The sequence below is a fragment of the Lactuca virosa genome, chromosome 8 (genome assembly GCF_052849685.1).
Source record: "Lactuca virosa cultivar CGN04683 chromosome 8, Lactuca_virosa_CGN04683_v6, whole genome shotgun sequence".
Classification (NCBI taxonomy): Eukaryota; Viridiplantae; Streptophyta; class Magnoliopsida; order Asterales; family Asteraceae; genus Lactuca; species Lactuca virosa.
This window is the reverse complement of record NC_136433.1, coordinates 49,608,753-49,624,979: the sequence shown is the minus strand read 5'-3', so window position 1 is coordinate 49,624,979 and position 16,227 is coordinate 49,608,753.

Below are 16,227 nucleotides of genomic sequence, written 5' to 3'. Positions count from 1 at the left end.
CCTAATTGATGTGTTCAATTTAGTTCTATGTCGAAACAAATCAGAGATCGAGAAACAAATGCTGGACAATAAGTAAGACCATGTTCCATGTGTTTGTCCGGCTGATATCATGAGAACAGAGGATTATATGATCACTTATCTTAAATGGCGTATCATCATCATCTCAGTTCCGAGAGACTTTGAAAGAGCTACGATTGCTAGTCGGATTTTGAAGTCATATTTGCAAATATAGTTATTAGACTTATCCAAGTGGGAGACTGTTGGATATAGTGTCTAAGTCCATAACTTTATTTGGTATGTACTTGACCCGACCCGGCATGGTCCATTTGGGTTGCATGGCATTGCAATACTTGGATAGACTAGATGAGAGAATAAGGCACTTATGATTATTAATATATTATAAGTTCTAATATATTAATAATAGTATTATTTAATTAGTATTGATCAAGTATTAATCTAGTATTAATTTGGTGATCAAAGTGAGACTAATTAAATATATAGGGTTGATTATGACAATCATCAATTCTTTTATGGTGGATTAATGATCCATGGTTTATGTGTTTGGTTATAACCATATGGAGCTCCATGGATAGTCCATGGGAGTTACAAACCCATGGGTCATGAGAAATCAAGAGTCATGACAATTAAGGGCATTCATGTGTAAACCCTAATTGTGACAACACTATAAAAGGAACCTTATGGCTAGCAAAATTGTGACCTAGTGTTTCTAGTGAGGGCATAACCGATTTTCAAGTGTAAGAAGTATTCTCTCAAGTTATTCCAAGTCTTGTGGTGTTGTGTGAAGCATTTGAGGCACAACATTTGGGGTGCTAGGCTCACAAAGTCTTGAAGGAATCCAAGCAACAACAAGGTATGTATTTCTACTAGTTTTATGTTCTATGTAATCCCCATGCCATGCTAGTTAGGAAATAACCTTGAAAAGAAATTTGCATGTATATAGAGAAAACATAGATTCAAGGTTATTAGGGTTGCATGTACACTTAGGAAGTGTTAGAATGCTCAAAACCCATCACAAACTTCCAGAGAATACACACACACACTCAAGATAGGGTTCTTCTGGACTCTCAATGGACTGCAAAGAGGCCAAAGGAGGCGTATGATTCATTAAATAGGGTGCAAGACCCCGGAATTTAGGGTTTCATCTGCCATCTCCTACTCATCGAGTCCCTTAATGGACTCGGCGAGTAGGTCACTAAACACGCGTATCAAGCCCGCTGCTACTCGACGAGTAGGGCAACCAACTCGTCGAGTAGGACTTAAAACCAAATGACCTTTTATTTAAATCCATACCTGGAATCGGGGCGTTACAGTTAGGGTTTGATGGTAGTGAGGCTATATACCCGACTCCTTAAGTTTTATCCCATAATGACAACATTAGTCCCTCCTCACCCTTCTTCTTTCAATTTCGATCCAGAGATTACCATTTCCACCCTGCTTTCTAAAATCCTTACAAAATGAGTCCAATATTTACTCTTTGACCCCTGCTTCCATAATTTCCTTTCAAAATAAATCCCGAAATTACATTTTAACCCATGGAGATTCAATTCTTGTTATTTGGCTTCCCGAAACCAACAACCCACTAATTGTTAATTAATTTTGGACAATAATTATAAAAAACAATAAAAAAAATTACTTCTCGGAGTTCCGGGTTTATTATTTAAATATTATATTTTAAATGGGATGTTACAAGTTGCCAATGTAACAAGCTTCACAAGTAGACAAAGTACATTTATTTAATAAAGGAAGATTAAAACTAGATAACATAAATTTTAACAATTCAGGATGAGGATGCCCCAAACGCTGATGCCAAATATCAGAAGAGGCACGAGTGACTGAAAAAGCAACTTTTGTAAAGGATGGTGTTCGCGGAAGAGTGAAAAAGTAAAGGCCGCCATCACTTGGACCCGTGTGGAGGATAGTATGAGTAGTCTCGTCCTTCACAACAAAAAAAGGTGTATGAAATTCAAAGTAAACATGGTTATCTTGACAAAAGTTCTGAACAGAAAGAAGGTGTTTTTAGATGTCTGGAACATGAAGAATATTGGTGAAAGAAAAAAATTTGTTAGGTGAATGGACACAAGAGTGACCAATGTGAAGGATAGGAAGACCTTTACCATTACCCACATGAAGGTTGTCATCTCCATGATATGATTCGGAGTGATCGAAACTAGCAAGGTCCGGAGCAACATGGTGACTAGACCCCGTATCCGGAATCCAATAGGAGAAGGCCTGAGATCGAGTGTCAACAAAACTGGACGAAGGTTGCTGTCACGTACGTAGAGTCGCAGGATCCCTGTTTGGACATTGAGACGGAACATGTCCGATAGCGCACCTGTTAAAAGTACCAAAAATGGTATTTTGATTAGATGCCCAACTAAACTTGGTGCGGTCACCTCCTCCTTGTTGAAGGTTGTGGTAGTTACCTCGTCCCTAATTACCACATCCATGATTGTTTCCCGGTCGGTTCGTGTAGAACGCTTGTGCCGGTTATGAGGATATTGGCCGAAGTTGTAACCCAAGCTGCTGTGCAAGATATTGAACTGCATGAATGGCGTCAGTGGGTAACATGGACGAACCGACAAGCAATGAAGGGTTCGGACGGGTGGCTGTTGTGAATGCCTGGGCCGATGCCACATCAGTGGACGTTTTTTTAATCATGTAATTATGATCCGAGAGTAAGTCGTGTAACTCATCAAATGCAGTAGGAAATTGTCGTGTCAGAAGTGTGGATTTCAATCCATTGTATTCGTCTCTTAAGCCGGAGATAGCGAGCATAGCAAGATCCTTTTCTTTGACCGGTTCACCGATGTTAGCTAGAGCATCATAATATTCCTTTGCTCGAGTCAGGTACGCAGAGGATGTATCATCAGTTTTCATGGAAATCTTTAGGATTTGGGTTTTTATAGTATATTCTCGTGAAGAAGTGTGAGGATCATAGGCACGTTCCAAGGCAAGCTACACATCACGAGATATAGTGCCCTATACATGTTGAAAGGATGCTTAAGAGATAGTGGAGATGAGTAACATATGAACATGATCATCATTCGAAATCCAGATGGTATGGGTAGGATTGGGTGCGATTTCTCCTTCTTTGATGGATATTGTTGTTGCAGGTGATGGAATTGTGCCATCAACATAGCCAAGAAGATTGTTTGTTTGTAAAAATGGATGGATCATTGTCTTCCAGTATCCATAATTATTAGGGTTTAGAGTAAAACCAAACTCGTGTGAATTATGGATTGTTTTCTCAGCAGTTGTGAAGGCAATGAGTTGCGCCATTGTAGAAGAAAGAGGAAAGAAGAAGATAGAATCGACAGCAGGTTAAGGGGAGGCCGACAATGTCAGTAGGTTGTTTATGGTTGGTGGCTGCTACGCTCTGATACCAAATTAGAATCGGTAATGAGAATTGTATTACCGTTAACAGAATTACATAGGTTTACAAGGATATATATATATATATATATATATATATATATATATATATATATATATATATATATACGATAACTAATTACACTCTAATCCCTCAACTATCACTAATATAAATATTGTCTAATAATGTGTGATAAAAATCAGACAATTGATTGACGCTTGAATTAAAGCTAACCCAATCCAAACCGATTAAAATGCGAAGTAGAACAACTAAATATGTGTTGGTGTCGGCTTCTTAGTGTCGGTCTTCATAAGCCTTGCTTGCTGCCGCCCTTCTCCTCCAATAAGATCCTTCACCGTCAAGAGATAGTTCCAACATAAACACACTGAAATCTCCGTCTTCAACTTCCACCTTCCATTTTTTATCATCACCCTAGAAATCGGGTCAAAAACCAACCCATGTTGGCGATTGAAGTCAAAGGCGTCAGTGATTATGAGGAAATCGCCATTCCTATAAGGTAGAACAGATAAAAGAAAAACGAAAGCGGACGAACCGGAGGTGGAATCCATGGAGGTTTGTAGTCGGTGGAGGAGACATCGAGAAGAAAGAAAGTGGAGAAGAGATCGAATATAGGGTGACGGTGGTCGGTGGAAACAACCCGTTTCCAAACCACCTAGCATTGGAGTCGGCTCCAAACCGGGTACTGTAGATAAGCATGTTGTGATTTAATTGTATATATAATAAGATATTAATGAAAATACATAAAACACACTATGGTCAAAAGCCATGACAATATTCTCATGTCTCACCAAATTACCTATCATAAATAACTTTATTGATGGAAAATGTTTTCTAGAAACTTGATTATACATACTCATCTACTTTTCCAAAATTATCCAATGTTTGTATATATTTATCTCTCTATTTTATCTACCAAGGGAATTGCAAATAAAAAGCATGATCATAACTTCCCACGTATTTGATAATTATTAAAGAAATTCTTAGATTTTGCCCTAATTGAAGTATGATGATAATGACCCAAATAATTTAATGTTTGAAAGCCATAATTGCATAGTATTGCCTCAGTAAATGTGCATGTTGATCCCTACAAATATTCCAAATATATACACCAATATTATATGAAAAATCAACATTACATCTACTTTGGATCGGAAAGATTGTCAAAATTAAATGGTTAATCATTGAAGATTACTACCAACAATGATACATTTCCTTTTGTGCCTTTAACATGGATTATCTTCATCTTTGAAATTGACTACTCCAAATCCATAATCTGTAAGAAATATAAGGTTGCCTTAAATTAGGAGTGCTAATAAGTAAAAAACATTACTTGCATATTCCAAAACGAAGTATGTGTTAGAAGTAACTAATATCCACCTTAATGTAAATGAAGAGTATCTCCAATTTAGCCCTGCTATTTCTCATATCAATATAAGTTTTCTGATTAATCAAAGATGAAAAAGTGTTCCTTGCTTCATCACAAACTGAGACACTACTAGATTCAATGGATCCAAAACTTGTGAAATTGACAAAGTGTGAGAATAAAAACTCGTCTTGATTTGCGAATTTATTTTAAAGTTAAATTAATTTAACTTAATTAAATACTTAATGTTTTCCTATTCCAATTTGACACTAAATAAGAATTGAATTTTTATATGGTGAATTTTCATAGTATACATTAAAATTTCACGATAAAATGAAAGATTTCGATTGATTAATTAAATCAGATTGATGGACAGATAATGACATTGATGCCATAGAACAAGCTTCTGGTGGTTCAGTCAGGTAGTCAGTAACCGTTGCTACCCTTGCTTGAGTTTGGGTAATTGTGAAATAATCTACTGCTCTCGTCAACCTTGCTTGGCTCTCTCCTATTGATTATGCCTGATCTGATTTGATGGAGGAAGAACCCCTTTTGATGAATATTTTTGTCTACCATAAATCGTCGATATTTTACAAACTATGACATACATTTATAACAGGCATGTTTTTTGTTACGTCGTAATTTGTCTGTCTCTAAAAGTGTTTTTTCTACTAGTGTACATTCCATATAATTCTATCATTTTTTTACATTGCATTGAACTCTACAAAGTTCAATAGAAAATTACAAAAACTAATTTATAGTGTGTGTCTGTGTGTCTATATATATATATATATATATATATATATATATATATATATATATATATATATATATATATATATATATATATATATATATATAAGAATAAAAAACATTTCTTTTTCCCACTGAAGAGTTCAATGGTCATTGAACTTCAAATCCATTGAATGTCAAAATGGCATCTAATTATGGTAGAATTTAATCTATTGAATGACAAATAGGTTTGTCACCTCATTCAACTCTCCCATTGAACTCACCATTGTGGATGCTCTAACACATAACACACTTACTGATAGATTAAGCATGAAAAAGAACGTTTAAATTCTTTAGCACAAGGCCATGTAGTTTATAGGCGTTTGGCTCTTTCCAGCTCACCCTCTTCTTCACATAGTAAAATTCATAGTAAAATTTTCATTTTTAAACCATAAACAATATGATGGGTTTTGAGCATTACAACATTCCTATGGTGCACATGCAACCCTATTTGCTTTAGATCCAGGTTTTTCTCAAGTTATACATGCAATTCAATTTTCCAAAGCAAGAATCCTAAACTAGCATACAATTTTCATTTAACAATCAAACAAGAGTTATAAGAATACCTTTGTTGTTAAATAGTAGTACCAAGCAATCCTTTCCTTGATCTTGACCTTCAAGAGCTTAGTGCCTCAAGCGTTGCACCTCTAATGGAGTCATAAACACCAGTTAGCAATGGATGAACAATAGAGAGAGGAGGAGGCTATAGAATTCGGACAGGGTTTCTTCTAACGAATCAAGTGGCCGATTTCAGGAGCCTTGGGGTTCCTTTTATAGTTAAGGCTACTAGGGTTTTCAATTGGAAACCCTAATTCCCTTGCTTAGGCTCTAAGCAACACATGGACCCCCACATGGTAAGCCTTGGACGAAAACTCTATGGGCTTCCCATAGATTTTCGTCCACCCTATACCAATAGGATCCATTAGCCCAAACTATAACTATTACTGATTTACATAATCAGTCCCCGTTCTTTTAACCAGTCTCTTTTGATCACTAAATTAATTCTAAATTAATTTCTAATCAATACTAATTAAATAATAGGATTTCTCAGTTATTATATTATTCCTATAATATATTTAATAAACCATTTAAATAACCTCTTTCTCCAAAACTCATTCTGTCCAGCTGCTATGGTGAAGGCAACCCAAAAGGACCATGCTACTATCGCGTCAAGTACATACCAATTATAGTTATGGGCTTTGACACCTAACCCAACAGTCTCCCACTTGGATAGGTCTAATAACTATTGTTGGGTTTTATGCACTATAACACTCCTATGGTGCACATGCAACCCTAGATGCTTTGGATCTATGTTTTCTCTAATTATGCATGCAATTTCAATTTTCCAAAGCATACATCCTAACTAGCATACAATAGAGGATATACAACATAAAAACCAAGTTAGATGAATACCTCTTGATGTGGTTTGTAGTTCTTCGCCTTAGAAAGATTTAGCACCTCAACTGTGATGCCTCTAATGTGTCACAAACACCAAATGCAAGAGGAGGCTAGAGAGAATAGGCTAGTTAGCTCAAAATCGATTATCACTCTCTTAGAATGAATGGGCAACTGATTTTAGCTCTAGGGGTGTGATTTTATAGTGTTACAAAGGCTAGGGTTTCATCCATGCAAACCCTAATGCACCATGACCTTTCATATTACTTAGGCTCCATAGGTTAAACCTCCATGGACTATCATATTGGTTTAGCCCATCCTAATTAACCATGGATCATTGGCCCACGCTATAAGAATCATTAATTTACTTAATTAGTCCCCGTATATTTAATCAGTCTCTTTTGATCACTAAATTAATTCTTGATCAATACTAATTAATTAATATGATTTCTCAATTAATATATTATACTTATAATATATTAATAAATCACAGATAACCTTATTCTCAAAAGTCCATCCTATCAAATTGCACTGGTGAAGGCAACCCAAAAGGACCATGCTACTATCGGTTCAAGTGCATCCCAGTTATAGTTATGGGCTTAGACACCTAATCCAACAGTCTCACACTTGGATAAGTCTAATAAATATAACTGCCAATGTAACTTCAAAATCCAATTAGAAATCGTAACTTTCAAAAGCCATTGTCAAACTCTAACCTAGTCAGTGACGCGCCATTTAGATAAGGGATCATATTCCTCTGTTCTTCAAGATATCATGAGGACAAATACTTGGAACATAGTCATACTTATTGTCCTGCAGTTTGTTTCCCGATTTCCGATTTATCTGAGATAAAACATAATTGAACACATCAATTTAATTTTGATCGGGCCCGACACATAAGTCAAAACAAAATCATCAAAGGGCCCAAGATATCGCTTTTAATCCTCTTAGGATAAAAGGAACATATAAACTTTGACATTATATGCTTGTACTAACTATTCGTTAAATCATGCACAACGATACGTTTTATAACATCAAGTTACTGATGCATTTTCATATCATCAATGCACAACCAATTCATAGTCAACAACTCATATATCTTGGTTTGAAGACTATATGATATTATCGTCTCACAATCACTCTTGATAAATGTTGGGTTTTGAGCATTCTAACACTTCCTAAGTGTACATGCAACCCTAATAAACCTTGGATCTATGTTTGTCTAAGGTACATGCAAAATATTATTTTCCAAGGTTTATAACCTATCTAGCATGGCATGGGGTACTTTTAAACATAAAAGAACTAGATGAATTACGTACCTTTTGTTGATTGTTGATTCCTTGGAGTTTGAGAGCCAAGCACCAATAATGTGAATGCCTCAAATGGAAATCACAAATCACCACAAACTTGGAAAATGTATGAGAGAGTATACTAACTCTTAGATTTCAGCCACCACTATTACACACACACACTAGGGTAGTATTTCATGCAACATGAGCTTGTTTATATAGTGTGCATGGTTAGGGTGAAACCCTAATAACCCATGTCTTTTCCTTTCTAAGGATCCATGGGTTAAAAGCTCCATGGATCATCCATGGACTTCCACATAAGCTTAGCCCATTAACAAACGAGTATTAGCCCACACCATATAAATATAATAGCCCATGATTTAATTAGTCTTCCTTTTAATCACTAAATTAATTCATAATTAATTCAAGATTAAAACTAATTAAATAGCATGACTTTATATTAATATATTATAACTTATAATATATTAATAAACCGTAAGTATACAATTCTCATAAAATTATCCATAAACAGTTTGGGTGAAGTGCAACCCAAATGGACCATGCCGGGTCGGGTCAAGTATATACCAAATAAGTTATGGACTTAGACACCTTATCCAACAGTCTCCCACTTGGATAAGTCTAATAACTGTATTTGCGTATGTTACTTCAGGAACCAACCAGCAATCGTAGCTCTCGAAAACTCTGTTGAACTATGAAGCGCCATTTTAGATAAGTGATCATATAATCCTCTGTTCTCATGATATCAGTCGGACAAATACATGGAACAACGTCGTACTTATTGTCCAACAGTTTGTTTCCCGATTTCCGATTTGTTTGACAAAGAACTAAATTGAACACATCAATTAGGTTCTGACCGGGCCCGGTACATAGGTCAAAACAAAATCATCGAGGGCCCCAGATATCGCTTCTAATCCTCCAAGGACTAGAAGGAACAGATAAACTTCGACTCATATACTTGTTTCTACTACTTGTTGAATTATACACAAAGGCACGTTTTATAACATCAAGTTACTGATGCGTTTACGTGCAATCAATGCACAACCAACTCATAGGTAACAACTCATATCTCTAGGTTTGAAGACTTATATGATATTACCGTCTCACGATCACTCGAGATAAATTCCATGAAGTGATACAAGTGAGCGTGGGTTAATTCCAATACTCATAACTTATGAGTACTCATGAATGTTGTAGCAACCATTTCTATGTCTAAACACGTTTAGCCATCTACAAACTCGATTCATGACAGTCTTAATTCATACCTACTTCCAACATATGAACGACTGTGGAGTGTTTAAATAACTTAGTCATTCGGAAAGAATAACCTAGCTATCCTGGAAGTCAAAACATGCAAAGTGAAACACAATAATAATCGAATCCAATATGGTCTCAGAACCCTTTTGAATATAAATAAAACCACCTTTTATTTATCACCATATTGATTACACATTATTCATTGTATAATGTTTCAAATAATCAACTTAATACTTGAACAAAAACAACAGTCGTCCCATGCTCCTAGCATGTACACTTTGTTTTTCTAAACAATAGTTATGCCATACTCCAAGTATGCACACTATGTTTGTCTATGATCTTTACTTTGTGAAATAGATCAATTGAACATGATTTCAATGATGCTCATTTCACAATCCCAAATCCTTATTGTAAATGTAAGAATTCCTAATTCCTACCATTTACCAAAAATCTGTTAGATTTTAAACTTATATGCACTGATCCTCTCGTAATGATTATGCACAAGGTCACCAAAACCTTGTCATCAGTCATTACAGAGGATTCCAAAGGAGATCAACTCTATGGAAACGAACTCTCATATTCAAAGTACATTGCTTTGAACATCCTTCTTGCATAAAAGTTTCTAACTTTCTCATAGATTCTTAATATCCAACTCCCAATATGGAAAATTTCCATATTCCTATTTTGATTATCATATCTGAACATGAGCTACCTCTTTTCAGAATATATCCATATGGTCCTTCCAAAATTTAACACTATACTTCCAACTGTCCCTGAGCAACCAATCTTTGGTGAGCCTTAGATAGTCCTCGATAATTGCTTAATCATTTTAGTCTTATCCAATTCTAGACTTTTCCCTTCTTAATGCTCTGAGCATTTGGAAAATTTAGAAAGGATGAATATTATAGCACATGTGATCGATCCTATACCCGAAGCATATGGGACACGATTCACGATGTCTCACATAAAGACCTGATACTGGATCAGTCTTTTGCTACAATATTTTTTTTCCATGTTTTCAAAAATCGACTATGAAGAGGGATGTCGTGATCATAATCGAATTTGAGAACGCAATATATATAGAATTTCCTTATGTTGAACCATTCCAACATAAAATTCATATATATATCCTTGACTAAAGATGATTAAAAACTCAATCTAAGCTTTTAGAATTGAAATGAAGTATAATTTCCTCTCCCTTAATTATAGCAAAACAACTTTTTCAACCCCTACAACTTTACGAATTGAAACTTTTGTTTTTCTATAATTAACATTGCTAACTTGCAACACTAAACATAATAATCATGCTCCCACTAACATGATGATTATCAGCATAACACTTATGCTCCCACTAGCTCTGACATATTTCCAGAAATCAGCTGGACTTCTGAAATTTAGATTCGTACACCCTTTCTTAGATAGCTCACATGTGTGTCTAAACAATTTCCAGAACTATGAAAAGGGATGCCGTAATCATAGTCTTAATTGTTTAGACCTTTGCCATTTCTCACAAGTCCATGTTAGTGTGCCGGTTAACCACACACGCTCCACTAACGACTTTGAGAATGCAAACATCACAATTGCTATCTACTTAAAATCTTCTTAGTGAAAGCATTTCCTCACCATCATTTTCATGAATCGGAGAGAAACCTTATGACACTTAGATTTTATGGTGTATGAGTTCCTATCCATGTGAATTTGTAAAAACCATAATCACAAGACAAGGTTAGTAACAAATTTAGCCTTACATGGATTGAACTTGTTCAATCTTAATTTCTTGTCATCTGGTAGCACAAGGCCCACCAATGCTTCCAAGCTGTTATGCACACAGTTTAGAACTAACAGAACTCATATGCATAGTCAACTTAATAGGAACAGACACAGAAACAAGAATTATGTCAACTTAATAGGTTTCAAACCTTAAGTCGTGTGCTAGTGATAAAACTCAGGTTTTACTCTTGATTAAATCTTGAAATCCTTTCAGGATCTTTAAGACTCCCACTGTCCTCTTGACATATAAGTTTCCCTAGTCAAGGACCATTCCTTGACAAAACAAATATTCAAGGAATAGTGCGGACTCTTATCAAGATAAACACTTCACACAATTGGTCTTAGTTGGTCTTTGTCTTATCCAAGACATCACAACTTACCAATTTCAAATGTACAGGAGTAGAAAACATTTTACACTACATTTGATAAGTGTTTTAAACCTTACTTTATGTCACTCAATGTTACAATCTTGGAGTATGACTCCAAGAGTTGTTTTTGGAACGAAGTATGATCCATCTTCTTGATTTTAACCATTCCAACAATTCACGACCCCTCATCTTAGTCATAACAATGCACTAAGATGTCCTTAGAGTATGAATTTGTGATATGGTTTCATAATCATTAAGATGATCATAAAAACATGATACTAAAGTACTCTCCCATCTTTTCAGATTTGAGAAACTTTTATCTTTCTGCCAAATTTGATTCATCTCATCCGTTCTGCCATACATTGAAACTTTTCCAATGTTACAGAATTATACTTAACCTTATAAGTATAACCATATTTACTAATCTCTAGTAAATCATGACGAATTGATCGTTGTGGTGGACCTTGACCAGCACACACCCAGTGTACCTAATTCCTTAGTCCTTCAATTGACTCACATATGCATATGATCAATGAATTAGTGTCAATTTTTACAAAGATGAAAATTCTCATTCATCATACAATACAGCTTGTATGATTCCAAGTTTCTGTCTAACTGAAGCTTGGGTGATGAGAACCTTTCCTCATTTGGTAAATTCAGACACTACCACATATGAGAGAATCAAACTCATATTTCCAATATTGCTAGAAACATACAAACATCAATTTCCATAAATGCCATTGTAAGGGGATATAATATAAAATAAACTAAACAAAACTTTTATTTCTTTATTAAAATGCGAAAAAATATTCCTTACAATGCATCTTCAAATGAAAACTATGATATTACATATTTCCTAGCAATCTATCATAACTTTTAAGTAGTAGCTCAAAAATCCGATCCTCGAACCATGCGATAGAAATCCATCTTCGTGATCAGATTCAGCACACTCTTATTTTAACCTTCCTTTTGCTCGATCCTGCTAAACATCAAGATGCAACCTAGTCACATCATGTAATAAGAATCAACAATTAGGAATTTTAACAAAGTTAGATAGTGGACTTACCTGAAGCCGAGTCAAACATTTTGTCTCTACTTGCTTTCAAGCATTTCAGGTATTCAGGGCAGCTTCACTTCCAATGTCCCTTCTCATGACAATAAAAACATATAGACTCTTTGGGAATGGTACACGAGCCAATCACAGACTTAGCCTTTCCCTTTACCTTTTGGTCAACCGGGTTGACCAAGGCCGATCCCCTTCCATTAGGACGAGAAAGCTTTTCTGGACTTCCAATGTTACCATTGTCCATGTCCATGGAAGTTTGAGAATTAGACCTTCCATCAATATTTGCTTGACCATTGCGCCAAATCATTGCTGATTCAGCAGCAACAAGCAAATAAGAAAGATCTATTAGGGTTATGTCAGGATCTGTCATATGGTAGTCTTTAATAAACTCACCATACGACTCAGGAAGTGACTGAAGAACCCAGTCAATAGCGAACTTCCTTGAAATAACAGCACCCAACATTCTCAACCTGTCTATGTGTGACTTCATTCCTAAGACATAAGTACACACAGGTCTTCCATCTTTATGTTTCATTTCTAGTAGAGCTTGAGTGACCTTGAACCTTTCAAGTCTTCGGGCTTGTGGGTCAGGGAGAATAAATGGAGGAGGTGGAGGGAGTGAAGCATGATGTTGAGGGACATCATCTTCAGGAGGAAAGCTTGTTTCAAGCGATTTGGGAAGATCATAGTTGTCTGAACCAGACATCTACAATGGGAGAAAATCAAGTTAGTTGATTCTAGTCCTTAATATAACACCCAATATGAAATATTAAGGCTAGGACCCAACACAATATTTTATAACTTGGAAGAGGGATGCCGTAATCCAAGCTATAAAATATTTGAAGGTAGGTGAATGACGATTCACCAATTTCCACCATGAAAAACGAAATAATTTATTAGGTTTTAATTGGATTTGAAACTCCTAGATCTTTTGAGATTCATTGAACTTTTCAATGGCATGTTTCAATCTCGATTGTGCCCTTCAAGTTTTGTGACTGGGATGCCGAGGATCACAAAATAAGGTGTGAATAACCATGCAAACTCACTTGGTACCCTTAATATTATCACCTAATCGATGTGCCGGTTAACCACACACGCTCCACCGATCTATGATAAACATTAAGTCACCCTTCGTGATCCTTACTAGTCCAAGTTAGTGTGCCGGTTAACCACACACGCTCCACCAACGACTTGGTAAGGTACAAAGTGTGAATTTTATGGGTTAGCACCATATTCACATTTTCCTAAAGTAACTAAGATTGGGAATTTATAAAAGGTTTAGTTACTTTATAATATTCATCATACTTTTAATGAGAATTTAAAGTCATTGTCCTACCCGTTCGGCTAACGACCCTCCACCGATCAAGGAAGCGGTGGGTGAGAATAGACACCCATTAAGTTGCCATTTTATAGGCAACAACCTTATACCCCCCTTATAGACCGACTTCGTGAATGAGGCCTACTAACGGTAAAACGACTTGATCTTATACATATATATAATAATTAACCATTAATGTTATAAATAGTATAAGTGTTGAATTTTAACTATTAAAACTCTAAGGGTTGGAATTAAAGTTTATTAAAGTGTATGAAACTTTACAAATTCCAAAACTTGAGGGCAAGTTTTGTAACTATCCAAAACTTTTCATTTCATAACTTATGAATTAAAGGTTCATAAAAATGAAGACTCTTCATTTTTATGTAACTTATGTGTTTAAATGTGTGTTTAAAAGAAGTGACCTTTGGAAATCCATAACTTGAGGACAAATTATGGATTCCATTAAAACACATAAATGATCAAGAATTAATCCTAAACAATTCAGCAAATAATTCCTATCATCTTCTAAATTCATAAGAACATGAACATGATCATCAAAGTTTCAAGAATTATATGAACACATACAAAGCATGAAATTTTGATATAAGCTATTGTAAATGGATTAGAACAACCATTACACCAACTAAAACAAGTTTTAAAACACCAAAACAGTTTAGGGTAATGTTTCTAGTCCATTTCCAGCAGCAAAAGTCGAAAATCTGCATTCTGAGGCTCCTACTCGCCGAGGGCACGAACCTACTCGGCGAGTAGGATGAGTTTACACATGAACTCGGCGAGTCCCCCATGGACTCGGCGAGTTCATCAGTCAGACAGCAAAAAATCGACTTTTTATCACTATTTTGCATCAAGTATCAAACAAACAAGCCTAGGCTCTGACACCACTGTTGGGTTTTGAGCATTCTAACACTTCCTAAGTGTACATGCAACCCTAATAAACCTTGGATCTATGTTTGTCTAAGGTACATGCAAAATATTATTTTCCAAGGTTTATAACCTATTTAGCATGGCATGGGGTACTTTTAAACATAAAAGAACTAGATGAATTACATACCTTTTGTTGATTGTTGATTCCTTGGAGTTTGAGAGCCAAGCACCAATAATGTGAATGCCTCAAATGGAAATCACAAATCACCACAAACTTGGAAAATGTATGAGAGAGTATACTAACTCTTAGATTTCAGCCACCACTATTACACACACACTAGGGTAGTATTTCATGCAACATGAGCTTGTTTATATAGTGTGCATGGTTAGGGTGAAACCCTAATAACCCATGTCTTTTCCTTTCTAAGGATCCATGGGTTAAAAGCTCCATGGATCATCCATGGACTTCCACATAAGCTTAGCCCATTAACAAATGAGTATTAGCCCACACCATATAAATATAATAGCCCATGATTTAATTAGTCTTCCTTTTAATCACTAAATTAATTCATAATTAATTCAAGATTAAAACTAATTAAATAACATGACTTTATATTAATATATTATAACTTATAATATATTAATAAATCGTAAGTATACAATTCTCATAAAATTATCCATAAACAGTTTGGGTGAAGTGCAACCCAAATGGACCATGCCGGGTCGAGTCAAGTATATACCAAATAAGTTATGGACTTAGACACCTTATCCAACAATAAATTCCATGAAGTGATTCATGTGAGCGTGGGTTTAATCCAATACTCAAATCTTATTTCACAAGCACTCATGAATGGTGTAGCAAACTTTTGCTATGTCTAAAACTTTAGACAATCTACAAGCCAACTCATGATAGTCTAGCCTCATAACCTACTTCCAAAGTATGATCGACTGTGGATAGTTTGAATAATCTTATTATCCTGGAAGTCAAAACATGCAAAAGTGAAACAATAGTAAATAATTGACATAAGATAGTAACTTTACTTATAAATAAAACTCCTTTTATTCAATCATCAAATGTCAATTACAATTTAGCTATTTACAAGTTTCTAAATATTTATCTAATCACTAAAACTAATATCGTCCTTTAGCCCAATGCCCTTTGCATGCTAGAAGTGCCTAACCCTACTCAGTCCCTTCGTAAGGGGATCTGCTTGGTTGTCCTCTTACGATATCCTCTTCACCACGAGGTTTCCTTCTTCTATTTGATGTCTTATGCAGTGGTACTTCCTGT